The sequence below is a fragment of the Lathamus discolor genome, chromosome 4 (assembly GCF_037157495.1).
Source record: "Lathamus discolor isolate bLatDis1 chromosome 4, bLatDis1.hap1, whole genome shotgun sequence".
Taxonomy (NCBI): domain Eukaryota; kingdom Metazoa; phylum Chordata; class Aves; order Psittaciformes; family Psittacidae; genus Lathamus; species Lathamus discolor.
Genome location: NC_088887.1, coordinates 108,332,229 through 108,353,001, shown reverse-complemented (window position 1 = coordinate 108,353,001; position 20,773 = coordinate 108,332,229). Strand labels below are relative to the sequence as shown.

At 40.8% G+C, this 20,773-nt stretch overlaps 1 long non-coding RNA gene across 3 annotated transcripts; it reads left to right on the top strand.

The window, feature by feature from the left end:
* The first annotated feature begins 1,503 nt into the window (after positions 1 to 1,503).
* On the top strand, positions 1,504 to 20,467 carry LOC136012818 (uncharacterized). Of its 3 annotated transcripts, none has more exons than XR_010611978.1 (5): positions 1,504 to 1,602; positions 2,404 to 2,466; positions 2,982 to 3,123; positions 3,295 to 3,454; positions 18,028 to 20,467. It is a non-coding gene; the product is annotated as an uncharacterized LOC136012818 (long non-coding RNA). The 3 variants fall into 3 exon arrangements; XR_010611977.1 differs by having other exon boundaries at positions 3,295 to 3,490; XR_010611976.1 differs by lacking the exon at positions 18,028 to 20,467 and having other exon boundaries at positions 3,295 to 5,670.
* The last annotated feature ends 306 nt before the right edge of the window (positions 20,468 to 20,773 follow it).

The following is a 20,773-nucleotide window of genomic DNA, read 5'->3' as shown; positions in this document are numbered from 1 at the left end:
CTTCTTTAAACATGACATCACAGACTGTAAGATAGGCATGAGCTAGCATTAATCTTCATGTTCAACAGTCAGAGCAGAGTCATGTTTAACACGCTATTTGCCATGATTTAAATACCAAAGAAATACACTCAGGAGAGAAAGATGAAAAGACCCATATGTGTAACAATTTACAGACACCTCAACAGATATAAGTAAAGTTATGGAAAACATTTCAGGGACCTCTCATCTTTCTCTCTTGTACTTGCTTGCTGGGGACCATGACAGAAGAGACGAGCGAGCTGTGAGAAATGAGGGATGTTAAACTGGGTTTTAAAGGCAGACTGGTAGCATGAGTCAGACTGCAGTGTCAACAAGCCTGCACCCTGCCTCCATCCTGCAGTCAGATAAAGGATTATTAATTATTGTAATAATAAATAATAATAAAATTACGTGTGAAACATTCATCTAATATATATTGTGTATATATTCTATATAAGTATATATAAGGTAATTCAGGGAAGCCCTGGCAATACAGTTAAAAGACAGCATTCACCTTGAAAGAAGAGATTAAAGCTACTTTGTTTGTCAAAGGAAGGTAAAGAAGAAAGAGGACCAATCATTAGTAATACCCTTGGATATCCAGGAAGCAGAAGATAGTTTAAGCTACTGTGCAGTACTAATTTCTCATTCAGAAATGCTCTATTCATTTTCGCATGCATTTTTATCCTTTTTTATGTGGCCATTCAATGTTTCATTTTCATGGGGGGTATTTTGACAGAAATTTATCCTTGAGCATAAGTTAAGAAGTATTTCCTTCTCGAACAATTTTCCTTAATCAGTTTTCATAAAATTCTTGATAACCAGCTTTGCTTTTTATCTCCCATTTCATCTCTGTCCTGCACCAGTGTACTAGTCTCACTATCAGACAACTCACTCCTGGAAAAAATCTTGTTCATCTTCCCTTACCTGCTTTTTGTCATTCCTATAAATATATGGATTCCCTTCATGCCTATGTACTTTGTCAGCCACCCTATTTTTCTGCATCCAACGGGAGTCCTTTGGAAGCTAACAGGCATCTCTTCAGAGAGTATTAATTCACGCAAACCTCAGCTTCTTTCTGCGTAACATCTAACTGCCAGCATTGCACTTCCAAATATCTGTTTAGGTTATCATAGGCTTGTATCAGGAGCCTGACATGCCCCTCTTCGGTATAGTCCCTCCTGAATCAAGACTGCCATCAGCTGCAATGCCAGCATGCTTGGAAACTCTTTTGTGAACAGCTCTGTCAATGGCCATAAGCACTCACACAACCCAAAGCCTGCCAAAAGATAGGGGAGCTGTTGCTGAATGGCTGAGAGATGTATTATTCAATATGCCAGGAACAGTGCTGGAAATCATGAAGAGTGATGCAGTTCTGTAACACAAAGAGGATAACATGTCCTTAGTTTTGGTGATATATAATGATTTTTCAGCATTCTTATAAGTAACTTCAGATTTATTAGTATTCTCATTTTCAGTGTTCTCACCATCCTTGGGTTCGGATCTACCTCATCGTGACACTGTTTCAGGCTTGCCAGTTTGTCCTTCAAGATCTCCATCCGAGCTAATGGACAACACATTTTGGTGGGCTTACATACTACACTCACACGGGATGTTTGAGCAGACACAGCTCAACTTTCCTGTGCTCTGAACCAAAAGCCATTTAGCTGTGATTAGCACAATCCTGATTCCAAGCTATTAAACTCTGCTGAGAGGCAAAGTGTATTAGCCTAGGCTGGATGCCACAAAAACCTTGGAGCAGGGAAAGACTGAGCTCATGTTGCTCTGCAAAAAACCCTGTAGCACTGCCTAGATGCGTGGATCTATTTCTAATCCAGCTTTGAAGATGACACCAGTTTGAGTGGATTAGTGAGTACGCTTGAGAGCAGGCCATTCAAAGGGACCTAAGCAGGCTGGAGGAATGGTCCAGCCTCATGAAATTAAAGGACAAATGCAAAGTCCTGTGCCTGGAAAGGAAGGGTTGGCACCAGTCTAGGCTCATTCTGCCCTTCTTGGGGCAGTCTTATGGAGAAGGCCCTGGAGGCTGGTGGGCAGCAAGAGGAGCATGAGCCATCATTGACCCTGCAGCAGCAAACACCAACAGCATTTGGGGCTGCATGAACAGGGGCAGAGCCAGAGACCACAGAAGTGATTATCCCTTTCTAGTCAGCACTCATTAGACCACATCTAGATTACTTCAAACAAATTTGGGGCCTCAAGTACAGGAGAAACAATGACTAAAGGGATCAAGTTCAGAAGAGGCCACCAAAGTAGTGGTGCCTGGAGCACTGCCCTGTTAAGGGGGCGGGGGGCTAGGGGAATGGGCTTGTTCAGCCTGGCCAGATAGAGCTTCATGGACCTAACAGCAGCTCCCACTGCCAACAGTCCCTGAGGAGAAGGATCCAGGCTCTTCACAGCAGCGCAGGACAGGAAGATGAGAAACAGCAGGTATATGTTCAAAGAAGAGAGACTAAAACTGATTCACTGGTTAGGGCTGGGATAGAGTTACATTTCTTCATAGTAGCTTGTATGTGGCTATGCTTTGGGTTTGTGCTGAAAACAGTGCTGATAACACAGGGATGTTTTAGTTACTGCTGAGCAGTGCTTTCACAGAGCCAAGGCCTTTTCTGCTCCTCACACCACCACATCAGCAAGTGGGCTGGGGGTGCGCAAGAAGCTGGGAGAGGACACAGCCATGACAGCTGACCCCAACTGACCATAGCGATGCCCCATAGCATATGTCATCATGCTCAGCAGTTAAACTGGGGATGAAGGTTGTCCAGGAGGCCACTGTTTGAAGACTGGCTGGGCATCAGTTGGTTGGTGCTGAGCAGTTGTTTTCACTTGATTCACTTAACTTCATTTTGGTGGGGTTTTTTCCTCACAATTTGAAAAAGAATACATTTTTCATTACTAAACTGGTTTTATCTTAACCCACATTTCTTTCTCACTTTTACCTTCAGATTCTTTCTCCCATCCCACTGGGGGTGAGTGAGCAAGCACCTGTGTGGTGCTCATTTGCCAGCCAGGGTTAAAATACAGCAACTGGATAGAAGTTTTCCCTCCATGAGGACACCCAAGCAGAAGCCCAGGTTGCCCAGAGAGGTATGCTTTCTGTTTTCAGAGGTTTTCCAGCCCTGTTCTTCAAACTCAAAGGGAAACTTTCTTCTGAGGGGAAAAAAACCCAGAATGCAGTGAAGAAAATAAAATATAGTAAACTATATATGCATCAAATCACCTTTTTTTTTTTTTTTTTTTTTAATTCCACAAAACTAGTATTACAGGCGGAGAGAAAGAATTGCGGCATTGCTGCCTGAGGGAGGATGAAAGAGCATGTCCCTCAAACTGGGTTGGAAAACCTCTTCTGTTGGGACTGCATGTCACTGAAAGGACTGAATAGATGCACAATGAAGAGAGGCCCCAGTAACTCAGAGAAGTAGGAGCTTTCACGCAGCGTTTTAAATATAGCCAGGTACCCGGCGCTGGCAGCGCCGTTCAATTTCTTCTAGCTAATTCGCGCTTGATGCGCTTTCTCTTTCCCAAGCGGCTTCTCCCGCAGGCAGAGCTTCGCTGCGGGTGCCAGGGAGCGCAGGACCAGGGGTTGCTCCCCGGTCTCTACCACGAGAGGTCCCCCCAGCCCCGCAAGCCGCGTCTCTCCTGGGCTGCTGAGCAAGCCGCGCAGTCAGACTCGGGTGCCTGAAATCGACAATGAAATTAACTATGAGACATGATCCCACCTCACTGAATGCATTCTCAGAATGAATGCAGAAAGCGGAGTCTTCTCGTAGCCTGTCCACCAAAGTGTGTAATTGTGTTTGGAGCTCTTGTACATGAGAAAATACTCACAATAACGGTATTTGCAAATTCCTGTCTCATAGCCTCATCTTTGTGGTTATGTATCCCTGTGTTTCAGAGGCTGAAGTTGTTCTTTTAATAGAGAGTAAGTTGAACATAACAGAGCTAGAACTAGGAAAAATGGCATTGGCCAAGTGCTCAGAGTAACTCAGAAAAAATATCCCATTTCTGATGAGACCTCAAATAAACCCAGTTACTATCACTTCTCTCCAAAGATACTTTTAAAACTGTAATGGAAGTGCAAATGTATTGATGCCAGTGGGGACCCAGAGTGAACAGATGTGACTCTTTTCACACAGAGTTTGCCATATACTTTCACTGAAGCATATTCTGAGCTGCATTTTGGTAGGCATAGAGATGACTTCAGGCATGGGTGTGCTCCAGCCAAATTGTTAACGTGAATCATGATCCATGGTGGTGAAAGCAACACACATCTGTGCAATATTCATCAACATGAAAGGCCAGCGCAGGCAATAGCACATTAGGAACCCTCATGTTAGTTTTTACAATGCTATATCTAAGTGGTTGTCACGCATCTTTTTTTAAAACAGTTTGAAAGTCATATAGGAGCCAACTCGTTGCAAATTAATCACCACTGCAGAAGGGAATGGCGAGGGACAGGTTGGCCTAGTTGTACAGTTAGAAAGAGCCAGGGGCTAAATTTGGTAGGACTGTGCCCTAGCCTTAATCTAAAAAAGCATGCATTTAATTTTAAGTTAATAAGCGATTCACTGACATCAGTATGGTTATTCTCATGTTTGAAATTAAGCATTTGTAAAAATGACATGCAGGATTGGACCTCTCCCTTCAGTACTCACAGTGTTCACACAATAGTGCCCTTTGTAGTGTCTGAAAATCTGGTTCCTCTACTTCCTTTGCCTGCAGTGATACTGCATAATATGAGAAGCAGGTCTTTTTGGACCCAGTCCTGCTGTGAGCTCCACTTAGGCAGATGTGAAAGCCATAAAGAGTCTCTCTCTTTAGCCCAAGCCTTTTAAACTCTGTCTGCACCAAGTGCAGTGACGAATCCTGGTGCCTGTTGCCCTCTCTCCCCATCAAACTGAGTCTCACACTGGCAAAACAACTTCAACCTGGTAATTCAAGATCACTGCTGCGTCAGGGGAACAGCTTTAGCTTCATAAAACTCACACAGTGCCTTGTCATGAAAAAAATACAGTTTATCTACAGCCTCCAGAATTCTGTAAGTGACTTCTGATTAGGATGCTGAAAGAACACAGTTCAGTAGACTTAAATGTTTGTTTTCTTAAGCTTCCTAAAAATCTTGCTTAATTCCCAGACAGAAAATGTTCTGTAAGTATATAGCATTGTTACCAAGTGAAACTGCTGAATTACCCTGAATATGAATGTTGATGCTTCAGTAACATACCTCAGTGATGTACTGCAATACACAAAGCAGAGTGCATGTATTTGCATGCAGCTAGTCATAAACTCATATGCTTTAACATTAGATGACCTGGGGGGAAATGAAGTAACCTTGTAAGTGGCTGATTAGAAAGGAAAAACGTTATCCTGTCACTAACGACTACTGAAGAGGCAAATAAATTTCCAGACCAAAGACATGAACTAAAAGACTTTGAATTACTTTCTGATGCTAGGTATATCAGGCTTTTGGACAGTAGCCATCACTGCAAAACTACTGTGTAGTGAGCCAGGACTCATGTTCATCGTGTAACTGTCACCACGGAGGAGTGAGTGAGGAGTGCCCTTCCCAAAAGGCACTAATACAACAGTTTGCACGGGCTCATGTTGGAGCTCAGTCATGCAGTAACTTATAAGCTGTATGAAGTGCCAGCTTTATGCCTTACGGTAGTGCCTTTAGCCATAGCACTGGGTTTTTGTTTTGATGTCAAAGAGACAGGAAAAATATTTGTGTGCATGTGTATTATTACAGGCATTAAATTCCACTTATAGAAAATAGAAACTGACCCTTAAAAGGGGCTATTGCAGAGATAAGAGCAGATGCCTTGAGTCTTGCTGCTTTGTATTGAAACACTTCAAGTCTGAAAATTCTTGGTATTTACCTAGTGGGTCTTTCCAATTCAAATGGAAAGTGCAATAGAGGGATTATATACAATCACAGATCAGGGGTTGGAAGCCTAGCCTTTTTTTACCAGTCCTGCAGAAAGAACTTGAACAAGCCCTTATGTTTACATCAGCTATGAAGAAAGAAAAGCATATGAAAACTTCATAGGGCACATGTTTCTTCTCGTTATTAAACTACTTATGACCACACGTATTTCTACAGAGGGGCTTTTTCGGGGTTTTTTTTTTTCGTATTTCAGTGTCTTACCTTATGATGGTTAGTACCAGAATACAGGGGAAACTGTATTGTTTAAAATGTACATTAGAGCAAGAATTCATGCTTAGAAAGACATGAAATTAAGTAAATAGTTACATAGGCCACAGTGAAGTCTTGGTAGCAGAATGTGTGCAGCACATAAACATCACCACTGCAGTGTTTGGGTATTAATGTGTTTCTCACCCACCGCTTTATTAGCCCGTTCCCCCCTTCTCTTCCATAACACGTAGACAGTGGTTCCAACACCCAGGTGTTGCCCTGGGGTCCTCTTTTTTCACCTGCACATCTTTGACTTTACATTAGTGAGTGACCCTCCTGCTGTCTTATTTCCTAGAGTGTAGAACTTCTGTCTCCCAAAGAGACTCGTCCTGAAATCCCCCATTGTCTGCAAACAGAAACAAGTCCCTGAATATGGCTTTTCATTTCATTGATATTAATCCAAATCTCATCAATGCATTACAAATTAAAGCAGGATTTGGCCTTTGCTGTCTTTGAAGTAATAAGGGAAAACATGTGCACAATCATTAACATCTGTGAATTTGCACATTTCAAGGCCCATTTTTGAATTAATGTGCTCTCTGAAGATGTGATTAGTTGAGTAGGCATAAGTCCTGCAGCTATATTGAATTCTGAGGTGCAAAACAAACCCAGTAATGCTTTGGCTTCAAATGCTCATGAAACTTTTCATAAAATATCCTATATTGGGCATTAGTTTTATCATAAAAATTCTTAAGAAAAGCTACAGACCATTATGCTAAAAGCGCAGATCAAAAATAAGTAAGTAGATACAGTATTTGTAGGAAGAGGCAACAAAGACCATATTTCAATAACAAAAACTATCTTACATCTAATCATAAACTTTATCTTCCTTATGCCCTTAGATGGTCACGCTACTGTAGCACTAAACAAAAGTACTGCTCACTGGCAGGATTCTCCATTGAAGTGTCCCTTAGTTTTCTTCTTTAATACACTCATGGAGGTTTAAAACATCTAGCAGTTTGTTAGTAACACATCCATGATGTACCAGACTTTTTATTTGTTAAAATAAGCATCACGCATTCCAAAATGCCTAATGAATCTTCTCTGTGCCCCTGCCTACTGAAAAGGGGGGCTGTGCAGAAGTGCTGTTCCCAGGATCCAGCAAACGGCTCTGGACAATAGTGGAACTATTCCAACTGTTTAACCATCACCCTATTTAAAAACCGTTTGCATGATTCTATGCATTGAGAACAGTTTGGACATTTTAATCCTGCTAAATGTTTGGGCCCATAGAGGACAGATTTGCACCTATGCACTGGAGTTAGCAGTTTTGGTTAGAGTTTTTTGGTTTTATTTATACTTTTTGTGGCTCTGCCTGAAGCACATCTAACGGCCAAGGCACTGCATCGTCTGCATCCAGCTCCTTGGCTGGCCAGACTGGGTACCTCTTGGGATTCACTGTAGCTCTAACACAGCTCACATTCCCAGGTGTTCTTCTTATGGAAACCAGGGATCTGGGGAGGGATGGCTGGCATGCACATGGGTTTCAACCCAAAATGTGATCCAGACATGGCCTTTGTGCACATTCTGAGTCAGAAACTCAGATATTTCCCAGGTTATGGTGTCTAGACATAGGCTTAGTGCTTCTGGGACAATAATTTACATTTCCCCACGCATAGGTTTCTCATCTACTTAGTGGAGGTATTAATACTACCATTGTGCTGTCCATGTTGTTTGCTCTGTTTGGAGTAAGAATTGACTTCTTTGTTGAGAGTTAAGACATAAACATCTGATTTATGTTTAGATCTCTAGCCAGTATTGTAATTAATACATGCACAATAATTTGTTGCAAAGCGTTAGGGCATCTATATCAGAGCATATCATACTATCAGAAATCAAAAGAGAAGATAAAATAGAAGTTTAATCCCTCAAATATGTAATTCCTGCTTCTCTGCTACACACCTGACTGTGGGGATGACTGTGATGCCACACACCACATAAATCCAGAATGCTTATAAAAAAACTTATGTCACACCATCTGTTCCCATCCAGCTTTTCTTTTTTTAGCTAAAACAACTGCAAGTGAAACGCAGACTTTCAGGCTGAAGAAACATTTTAGCCAGCATCCGATTTCAAAGGGTTCATATTAAAATTGTATGAAGAGAAATCCAACAGGGATAACTTTGGGAATCTAAAAGCATAAAACCTGGCAGTTTCAAATTCCGTACTAGAAGATGACCTATTTTTAGAGACAAATGAGAATTTCTGCTTACTTTAAACTTGTCCTATTTAGAGAGCTCCAGACAGCTGCCTTCCCAATAAAAATGAATAATAATAATAACTACATCATGTGAACATTGGCCTTCTCACAAGGGCTTGCAACTTAAAAAAACCACTGCTAACAGTCATTTTCTGTTGCAGCAGTGATCACGTCAACAGCCACACTCACCTTAAGTGGAAGTAAGTAACTTTTGGCAGCAAATTTTGAGCTAGGAATTATAGATAATAAAATAAATATAATGCAAACTATGAGGAGAAGAATGTGTATCAGGACACCTGTTTTTCATTTCTAACATTGGATTAAGTTCATCTCTTCCTCAAGGCAGGAAAAGCATCATCTGAATCCATCTGTGAGAAGTTGAATAAATGATAACTTATGCAAGAATGCAGAAATTCCCTTTCAACTAGAAGTAAGCAAAATGGGTCACTGGTAATTAAATTATTGATTAACTTGGCCTGCTACTCATTCCACAATGTGAACTGATGTTTATTCATTTAGACAACACATCTCAGTACCCTTTTAAATGCCGGATGTCTGACTGTTTGAACTAGTAGTAGCCTCCCAATTAACATGTGAATACTGTTTTCAAAGCTTAATACTTACTGGACCAGGAAGAAAAAGGACAAAAGATAGTGGGGTTTAATGATGTAAATAGAAGGACTCTGTGGGCATCTAAAGTATCAAGTCTTTTCCACCTGTGAATTCTCTGACATGGTGGCTCTTGTAGCACATATTTTGTCGTTTGTTTTCTCAGCAAGCAAACAAGAACTGAACTGCATGCCTGCCAGGGCCAGATAGGACCTCCTTGATCACTTACCTTATGTAAGGGGCATACAGGGCATGAGTTCCTTTTATGATGATAAATTTGGAAAATATATAAAAAAAAGATAAAGATTTTGAATATATAGGAAATACAGCATTAGTGTTTTTAACTTTGGGAAACACTTTGCCTGCTACCCAAATAAAGCCCATTTGGCTCTGCCTTCAGAAAGGCTTTATTACAACTGAAGCAATGAGGCACGTACAAAAGCAGGTGCAAAGAGTGGGTACCAGGTTATTGCACACATGTATGTGTGCACACATATGTGTACATGCACAAAGGCATGTGATAATTTTTCAACTTCCACTGCATGAACAGCCCATAGCTACTTCCTCCAGCTAACATACAGCATCTATATTACGCTGATGTCCCTAATTTATGCCTGATGAATATGCCTCCAACAAGGAAGTTTGGCAAAAAAAGTAAATATACACTCTCATATTAAAATACTTTCATATTAACATCAGTTTTGGCAAAAAATATAATAAATTACATTATTGAAACAACAGCGGAGAAGTAGAATATCATGATCACTGCATCACTGCATAATGATTTTTTTTAAGAGTGTTACAATATCCAAATAAAAAATCATTGTTATACAAGATAACACAATTGTCTCAAATACTGAAAGTGAAAATAATAATTGAGGCAAATCCATCTTTATGCAATTAAATATGTATTTCCTCAAATAGTTGCATTTGTGCAGAAAACTTTAATTCTGTTAACGCACAAAAATATCCTCAAATAAACAAAAAGGAACAGGAATCCAAACGGAAAGTAGAAACATTCTGTACTAATAATCTGCCTCTGTCTCACTGTGTTTGCAACTACACTAATCCTTTTCTTCCTTGCTAGTTTCTGTATTGCTAATTGCCAGTACAGCCACTCATTTTCATGACAGAAATCTAAACTATGAAACAAGAGGAATATAATAGTTAATCAAATTCTATACAAATAGAAGCACTTATATCATGGCCTTAAGGGCCTTGGTTGATTTTAGATTGGAGGTTTATCTTGCACATCATATTATATTATATAGTGTAGAATTTGAATATAAATAATGAGTGATAGGTTTAGGTAAGTAAAACCAAAGCAACTTCAGCAGCATCTCAAGTGACTTCTATTTTCAAATCAGCTGCATATAAGGCCATTCTCTTTTTTTTATTTATTTATATGTCCTAATCTTACTTAGTTGTCTTGCTGACTTACCCAGTTCTAGGTGCTTGTTCCAATTCCTTTTCTGGGAATATATCAAAGTAGGAAGCCAAATACAACTTCTGACAAGTATAACTCGGTGAGACTGTTTTCAGACAGAGACCCTTAGATGGGTTCATTATTTCATCCAAAGCAAAATTTGCAGCTGCTAGGAGCTGACTGAAGACCTTCCAATTTTTCCTTTTTGTTGTGGATCTTCAGATATCATTGTTTTTGTAGATACCCGCCCAACATGTCTTGACAGCAACTTGATCTCATATTATCTGATAAGAAAATGTAGAATAATTAACTGTTATTAATATTAAATTCTCTTTAGTGCTACTTTGCAAACACAGAAGCAAAGCATACTCACATGAAATGAGCAATGTACGAGTATGCCCCAACAAGTTTACCATCTAATACTGGGAACCTCAGAAAAAGAACAGTATGAGCTCTTCTTCTGCCCTAAATCAGAGAATACAAGCAAGACAAGAAACCAGGCAACTGCTGTGGGAAAGAAGAGTGGAGACAAAAAGTATTGGGAGGGAGGCTGCCATAACGAAAGAGTTTTAAGAATGCTATAAAATAAAAATAAAACCAAAACAAACAAACAAACAAACAAACAAACAAAAAAAACCAACAAAAACCCAACCAAAGTTTACTGTTTTATTTTACTTTTTTGCAGTTTTTCCTTTATTCCCAGGATAAGCTATTCCTTATGACTTTACTCCAGCTGGTTCTGGAGAAGGAAAGATAAAAGGGTGCAGGGCTTTGCAGCACATGCTGCATTCAGCCCATAGGCACCTCTCCTCTGAGCTCTCTCAAATCATGAATGCTGCCTGGCTGGCTGGCTGGCTGCTCAAGGCTCTCTGTGCCTCTTGACATGCTCCCTGGCTGGGAGCATCCTCTGAGGTGCACAGTAATATAGGAATACAGATACAATAACAAAAGAGGTGAAATTAAATTAAAAAAAAAAAAAAGAAAGAAAACAGCCATTGAAAAGTTTAAAGAAAGTCCACCACTCTTCCTACAGTGTACAGAGGTTTGTGGCCATGTCTGCATACTTTCGTACCAATGGCTGCAAATCTGCTGTATCCATCTCCCAAGGCTAGCAAACTGTGAACCTAAACATCTGTATTAAAAGAGCCCTGAGTTTAAGGTAATAAATTTTGCTGGGAAGCAGTATTAAGTAGCTTATACTACACTAGCATGCTTGCATGGATGCTAGTCCTGAACAGGCCCTCATCTTGTAAGTTCAGAGGTGCAACTGCCCACACTCGCCCACGTAGACACAACATAAAGGTCTGCATGTTTCCGTTCTCCATATATATGTAGATATATTCCTTCTCAGTCTCTCAGAACTGTTTTCTGATTGAATTTAACATCGCTAGCTCTAAGATAAAAGATAAAGCCTTAGCCTTTTTCTTTTTCATTCAAACAGATTCTCTCATGATGAATATGTATACAAACCTGGAAACCACTATTTCTTTCTCTAGGCTCTATGGATGAAATTCAGCTCTGGCACAGATGGTTGTGTATATCACCTTCTACTAGTCAAAAAAGACTGCAGGAAAAGGGGCCACAGAATCTTGTGGTCAAAGCAGCTCACAGACTTCCTAGAAATGTCTCAGCTCCACTGCTTAGCTCGCTGCATGGCGTTACAGCCTCAGACAGCGACCTTTGGGGTGCATGTTTCTGTGAGACAGGGTTCCTCACAGCTACACAGCTTGCCTGGCAGGCTGAAGCAGCAGACGTGAAGGTGTAAGTCTGCAAATGCTAAGCCACAGGCTGCTCACTCCTGAACTCTCTGTGCTGTACCTCTAATATTGCTGTGGGAATATTTGCAACCTATGTGCTCCCTGACACGTCGTTCAGGTGTGAACCGCTCATGGGAGCCGCTCATGAGTAGCTAGGGGTTAGTGAACCGCTCATGGGAGCAGATTACAAGACAAAAACCCCAAAATAAAACAAAAACCAGTTATTAGGTGCTTTTATGGTACAATATTCCAGTCTTTTCATTACATAAGCTGACTAAATGAACATAAAAGGGGTGTTTGCCGCAATGAGACTTCAGCTGAGATTCCTTCAGTTCAGCACAAAGGAGGCTTGTCACATTCCCTGTTAAAACACCACAGTAGTGGGTCCCAAGCTAAGACTGATTGAATAAAATAACTTGCGATTGTGGAGCACATTTCCGAATGAAGCCATAAGTCCCTAATTCTTCACCTTAAGATTATATCTAAACATTTTTTACAGATCTCAAACCTTTTGAACTTTAAAACTTTACAATAGCATAATTATTTTTATCTTTTCTAAGAACTTATCTGGTATATGAAACTAGATACTCTATACTGTGATTCAGCCCGCAGGCTTTAAAAATTGTAAATGCAGCTCCTTTGAAAAATAAAATATAAAATCAAATACAATCTCTCAAATGACAGTATTGGGCTTCTGTTTGTAGGTTTATAACAGTGATTAATATACAGCCCCTGTGCTTGAAGTAAAAGGAGCCCACAGTTCTGAGAACAACATTTATCCGACATAAGAAGGAGCAATATTACTAAACAGACTTAAATGAAAAATCATATTGGTAAGGGCACTAACTCAGCTATGCAGGACTGCTCACTTCATTAGGACCTTCAGTGCTTCTGTCATGACTATGTCATTTTAATACCCATCAATGTGAAACTGCACAGAAAAGCAAAATGCTTGGAGCACTACTGTGGAGTGATGCCACATGAAGATTCAGATGCTGGGGCACAAATCAGATTCATAATCCAGATTTACACATTGAAGTATCCACACCACCTGGTGTAGTATGAACCATCTACAAATGGGATCTTTTCATGGCATCATAGTGACTGTGTAACCAAATACACAAACCAGAAGGAAATGCAGAGAGAAGGGGAGGTCCCATGGTCTTCCCTGAGGCCTAAGGGTGCAGCACCCTGATGAAGGATCTCCTCACAGCCAGTTCCAACTCAGACCCAGCCAGCACAGACTTAAACCTCTCTTTCATGTTTCATCTCAAAACCACTGTGAAACCTCAAGAAAAAGCCAATAAATGCAGCATTCTGCACAAGAACAGGGCATCAAGAAGTACAAGAGCTTTTTGATTCTTTTTTTCTGTCTAGTAATATTTAAGTATGTCCCTCACCCCATGACCCTGCCTCACAGTTTTAGAGTAAAGCTTACACCTCTGCTGAGCAGCATACCTAGATCTCCTAGAAAGTAATGGCTTTAGCAAAAAACCCCAGTGGTGACAATACACAGCTTTTGCAAAACAAAGCTCTTACGTATGTATGTGTTTTTGATTTATAGAAACATAGAATAGTTAGGGTTGGAAAGGACATCAAGTTCCAACTGCCCTGCCATGGGTAGAGACACCTCACACTAAACCATCCCACCCAAGGCTTCGTCCAACCTGGCCAGGGATGGAGCGTTCACAGCTTCCTTGGGCAACCAATTCCAGTGCCTCACCACCCTTACAGTAAAGAACTTCTTCCTTATAATCAGTCGAAACTTCCCCTGTTTAAGTTTTAACCCATTACCACTTGTCCTATCACTACAGTCCCTAATGAAGAGTCCCTCCCAAGCATCCCTATAGGCCCCCTTCAGGTACTGGAAGGCTGCCATGAGGTCTCCACGCAGCCTTCTCTTCTCCAGGCTGAACAGCCCCAACTTTCTCAGCCTGTCTTCATACAGGAGGTGCTCCAGTCCCCTGATCATCCTCGTGGCCCTCCTCTGGACTTGTTCCAGCAGTTCCATGTCCTTTTAATGTTGAGGACACCAGAACTGCACACAATACTCCAGGCGAGGTCTCACAAGAGTAGAGGGGCAGGATCACCTCCTTGGACCTGCTGGTCACGCTCCTTTTGATGCAGCCCAGGATATGGTTGGCTTTCTGGGCTGTGAGCGCACACTGCCAGCTCATGTTGTAAATGCTGATATTTTGTCCGTTTTATACAGTTTTGTATCATGCAGTAAAATTACTGATGAACTCCATAGGAGGTGTGAGACCCATCTTCCAAGCCTCTGCCAGTCCAAGGGCATTTGAACATACTTGTCTCAGAGGAGGAAGAGCTTCACCCTCAGACTACGCATCTGGTGAATGAGGTGTTCCCATGATCAGTACCAAAAATGTATATGGATGTCCTTTTATTAAAATGTAGTTGTTTGAAATTCATGTGAATGTTGGATTAGATTATCCCATCTTTTGAGCAAAAGGGTTAACGGGGCTAAGGAGCCAGACTTGCTGCTTCATCTACCATCAGTGAAGCAGAGCAGGAGGCTGTGGGAAACTAGTTACAGCTCTCTGATTCTCTGCCTAAATTAGGCCTGCTAAATTAGGCTCATCCTTGCTGGAAAACAACCATATCTTGAGATCCTCTACAATGGGACGGCTGTGAAGAGGGCATATGTGAGGAAGCTGGAAAGCAAGTGGCTCAGGCCTCTCCCTTTCCCTCCTCTTTTTTCAGTGGAGGGATGTTAAGGAGCTTTCACCAAATACTGCTGCTCCACTCATCCAGAAATGTGGGAGGTGGGAAGGCAGCAGGAGCATTCAGGTGAATCCCCTCAGGGCTCACTTGGCCCATGCTGGCACAAGTAGGTGTAATTTTGATCTCATGGGTCAGCAGAGGTGAAGTGGGGAAAGGATGTCTCTTCTGCTTTTAGGGCAGGAAAAAACATAAATTATAAACTGAATGTAATGTCTACAAAAAGGTAGCTTATACACCTTCATGTGATTTCCATGTTGCAGACCTTAAAACCATGCCTGAAACTCATTGAAAATGAGGAGACAATGCATTCCTCATAAGAAGGAATGGGAGCCAAACTGAGAAAATATGCTGGCACATCTTTTTGTTTGGTTAGGGGGTTTTATCCACATTTTTCTTTTTTTCTATATTACTCATCTTATGGTTGCACCAGCAGGTGCCGCCAAGAATGGGATGAAAGGACACAAAAATAAAGCTGCAGTTTATGCATTTGTGGACTCAGGTGTTGCTCTAACATGAGACATTGTAGTTCTGACTACAAGGCACGTAAATGGGCTTTAGGACCAGAAAATAAACAGTACAGAACACAGACACTATGTAGACTATGAAGACTAATTTTAGTGCTTTACCTATTTTGAACTGGAATATAAAGTGCAGCGAAAGTTCCTGAGAGCTGAATTCAATCTCCTCCCCAGATACATGGCTATTTCTTAGTGTTATATGACACTTTCCAACCTGTCATGTACTGCTATCACTCAAACCCATTTATAACATGTTAACAAGGTGGTGAAAGGGAGCTGAATATTTTCCCAGAATGGTAGTTAAATGTTTTAATAAAGACGAATAACTTCACCATTTTAAGTGCACGCTAAATAGTGGGGAAAAATACCCTTCTTTGACATCTGGAAACAAGTTCATTTCCTAGGTGGTAAAAAATTCATGCCATTTATTTCATTTTTACTAAAATCAAGCTGACAATTGACACCATCAAGAAATATGCTTCAGATTTCTTGATAATTTCATAGCTATTATTATAATACTAGGGAGAATACTGCATGACAAACTCAGTGCCAGGGAAGAATAAACTACTAGGGTCTTGACACAGATTTCTCCTGAGGAATGTGTGTTGCTTAGCTTCTGAAGGGAAATCCAATTATGATTTTCGTAACTCTCACAAGACTTCCTTTTTGCATAAAGTAGGTCATCTACAGCAGAATGTGTTGCATAGAGCGTTCAGTTTTCACCTCTTCTTGACAAAGTCCATTCTCCAATCTTTGCAGACATTTCCTCATGCTCCTCTCTTCCCTCTTGGTACTCAGAGAGCTTTCTGCCGGGAGCAGAAGAAATCAGCTCCAGATGGACAACTGAGGTAGCTCCTCTGTGCATTAAAGGAGTCTCACATCTGAACCCAGTGGGATAAAGACATAAAGACTTGGAATTTGTATTTCCCAGACTCTTACAATTTTTGTTTATATTTTTGCACATAACTTATTCATCTCTTCTTAGGTCAAGGTCGGTTTCCTTTGGGAAACCGATCCAAATTATGCTATTCAGTGACCAGATTTGTCAGTGACTTAAGAAGGTAGATTTGGCATGTCTTAGTGGACTACTGCAGATGCAAGTCCTGTCACCATGTGTAAAAACCTGTAACAAATGGAAAGACAGAACTAATAGAGAATCTGTGAAGTGTAATGAGAAAAAATATGTTGTGTAATAAAAAAAAATAATGAATGCTAACCTCACCTCTGTGGTCCAGGTAGGAAAAAATAATCCTCCTTAAGCACTTTGCAATGCATCTATAAAAGACTCAGTCCTGAAGCCGTCAATGAGAAGAAACTTGGCATCAGCATCGACTGTTGCAGAATGAAGTTCACAGTGAAATGAGGTTTCCCTCTTTCATCATTTTAGTTTTCTTTCTTTCAGCCCTCCTTTTCCCTGCACCCACTACCACACAGTCTCTTTTTCCCTTGTTCATTGCCAGAATGCAGAAAAGATCTTTTTCCCAGCCCCGTCTGATGAAAACCCATCAAATTTGGGTGAGATGCAAATAAAACTGTCATCTAGTTTCACATGTTTTGAAATGCCTGACTTTTTGTGTTTATAATTTCGAAAATTACTTTATTTTAAAACCTCAGACTTTAAAGGATTTCTTCATTATGCCCTGAAAACTAGCACAAAGGCAAAGGGTAAAGAAAACAGGTTTTTAAATTAATATTTATTACTTTTTTTTTTCTCTGACAAGCTTTTGCGCAAGCAGCTGCAATAGTGCAATAGTTAATCAGCTGTATGATACTTAACCCTTTGGATGTCAACTTCAATCCGCATTTTTGAAAGGAATCAACATTTTTTGTGCACTCACCCTACTTGCTTCCCAGGTTATGCTTTTCAGTTATTCTCCTTTCCTCAGCTGCACACCATGTGAAAATTCTGTGCCTTCATTTTGCATATGGTTTGCTGCTAGTTATGCTGCTGTCTCAGAAGAATAACTGAGAGAAGTTATGACCACTGAGTTACTGGCAATCCTGTGTCCAAAAATGCAATATCTGGGAGAAAGTAAATTATTGAGATATTACATGGAGGAACAACTGGGCACTACAAAAAAAAAAAAAAAAACCCAAAAAAAAAACCAAAACCAAAAAATAAACAAGAGGGTTTCATGGGTTGTGTCCATAACATTTGCTAAAGAACAATCTTGAGATGACAAGTGCATGTCTAAGTATAAATCTAGGCTGTCCCATGGTCACCTTAGGTCCAGAGGAGACACGAGTGTAGAAAATGGGTATCAGGCATTTTTTCCCTTCCCTTTATCCCAGGCTTCTTGGTGGCCAAATTAACCCTCAGTATCACATGTGAACAACTCTACAGACTTGGAGCAAAACCACAGGGACAGGCAGGGCTCAGGCTGTCCCATGTCCTTGGGACCCTGTGCCAAGGGGCACACACTTTAGGCTATGGAGGTCCCCAGGGAACTCTTTGGGCACCACATGCTGCTACATGCTAGCATGTAAAGGCTCAAGTAAAGTTTTGAGCTTACAACAATTATGCTCCCATCTGATTTCTTTAGGACAAAGAAGCTGCATGTGCCTCAAGGCAGAGCACAGTCGTGGTGTGAAGAGGAAAGTGGCAGTGACAACCAGCCCTAACACTCCCCAGATGCCACCTCCCCAGGAGGTGACACAGCTGCAGGGGCCACAGGCGGCTCTCAGAAATCAAGACCCTACTGCTGCATAGGAGTCTCACGACAAAACACAAGCTACCTATGCTCAGCTGACAGCCAGGCTGGCCATCCCCTGGTCTATGTTTCCTGCCACAGCAGCATGCAACCTACTGGTCTGCCGGTCATGCAGGCATTTGCTCTCCTTTGCAAAGCAGAACTGCCTTTGATCCAGAGCCTGGATTAACATCCATCTTTGAAGATTTGCTATGTGGTGCTACATTTAAAACTTTCCTACAGATTAAAGACCCAACAATTATCTTAGAGAATTTCCAAGCTCCACGGCTGCATTGCTGTGACCTCCTTCTGCAGAAGCTCAGATTGAATCCTTTGGATCCCTTTGCAACCTACAAGTATAGGATATCCTCACCCCTTGGGACACCTCAGGTATGTCCCAGGACACAGGCTGAAAGTTATTTCCACAAGTGAATCCTCACCTCCCCAGAAGAAGTGGGGATCAGATGGACAGCTCACAGCCACGACCATGCTACAAACTGGGGTTCCCGCACATAAGCCTGGTGCCTGTGAGGTGGGCTAGTGCCAGCCCTCCATGACTGTCAGCCCTAAGGGGCTCTTTTACAGAACAGTGCAATTAACCTATTGTAGAGAAAACTCAATTTTTGTGCTACTATGAGGTACTCTTTTGGGGTATTTTTGCAGTCCCTTTGGTTACAGATTAGGCTGCCTTATTTTATCGCTATGCCAGCTCTGTATGTCCTTGTGACTGATAGCTGTTACATTAACGGCAATCACTGGGAAACAATCTGCCATATTAGAACAGGGACATTACAATTCACACCTAATAAATACAGATGGATGCAAGCACATGTATTGGAATATATTCCTAAGAAAACATATCATTAAAAATAAAATGATGGCACACCAGAAAATTCAAGGATTGTATAACCTTTCAATCTAACCATGTACCTGTTCACTGAAAAGTCTCATATATCCTGATCCGCTAAGGAGCTGTTCAGGAATTTTGTCAGCTTTTTAAAACATGTTACTGTTATCTGTTATTCGTTTGTAAATACCATTTGCAGTAGTTTATACTCATCAGTGACTTCTGCCGAGCGAAAGATCATTGCCACTCAAATATTTAGTACTCTGTTTCGTACATTTAGTACTCTGTTTCAACACTAGAACAAATCATTTTCACTTTATTCAGGCAGACTGTGATTTTGGCATTTAATACGCTTATTTTTTCCCCATTGCTACATATCATGAATAATCTCTGCCCATGCTGTGTTCGTGTGTCTTGTATGTACAATTATCCTTTTCCCTCCAATCATTCTTTATAAACATGTAAAAAAAAAGGTTTGTTGGGATTTTTCCCCAGAAGATAAATGTTTTTACTGCTTTGTATTTTCATGCTCTTTCATTGTCTATTTTAGATCCATATTTCCTTTTACATCTTAAACTATTTTTCTTAGAAGATACACAGCCACCTGTCCAGTCCCTGATCCCTCTCTGAGGTTACCTTTTGTTTGAAATAGTTTGTGATATATTATTTGTTACTGATTATAGCTAATTCTACTCATTCTACATAGACAAAGTGGCTTTTGTTAGATTAATATCTAACTGGGCCAGAAACTACTGAGATCATCTAACCTAACTCTCTGAATAATAATGGCCACAGGACTGCCTTGAATTAACTCCTCTTTCAGCTGGAGGAGACCTCTAGAAACACATATGAACTTGATTTAAATGATTCCAGTGATGGTAAATCTACCACAACCCGTGATAAACTGTTCCAGAGTTTAATTAACATCTCTATTAAAAATGTGTGCTTTATTTGTAGTTTACATTTATCTGCTTCATCTTGCACCAACTGGATGTTATTAAAGCCTAGTTTGTTTTAGAGTTCAAAAAGCCTTTTCATAACAAGTTTCTGGTTTTGATATAGGTACTTACATGTTTGTTGACTTTCTCACCCCGAGGCAAGTTTTTGAGGACTCTGGTCATTCCTATAGCCCTTTGCCTTTTTGACATGTAGACATGAGACTTCGGCATTTCTTTTTTTTCTCTGAGTTCCACAACCCTCTGGAGCCACAGTCAATATTTCAGTCTAAACTTTCAGCCTATATTCTCCTGTTCACACATCCAAAGATGGAAATTGTCTTTTCCACCAAATATTCATTTTCAGATGATAATCCTCTTGAAAACTTCCTGTACAGGGGACCAAGACAGGGAAACACACATCACAACCAACATCTACTAGGACACCATTTATGAATTTAACTGTTACCAGTAGTAACATCAAGCTGTTATGACTATTAGCAGATAGTGGTAGTACGTTCAATTATTCAGACACATTAAAATAACCCCTCACTGCCAGGCTGGTGCAGTCATTGTTAGGCTAATCCTGGTGTTTGTTCAGAAGCAGAGGGCTGTGCTGAGGCTCTGGGAGCTTCAAGGGGGTGCTAAGCAAGTCCATCATGGTCCCATGCTACATCAGGCTGCATGCTACAAGGACTGCTTTCCTCAATATTATCCATGCTGTACAGCCTTTGTAGGTATCAGCAGGCACTGATAGCCTTGCACAGGCTCTTGGTAGCCTGAGTTTACTTGTTCTTATGTATTTGCCAGGAACAGG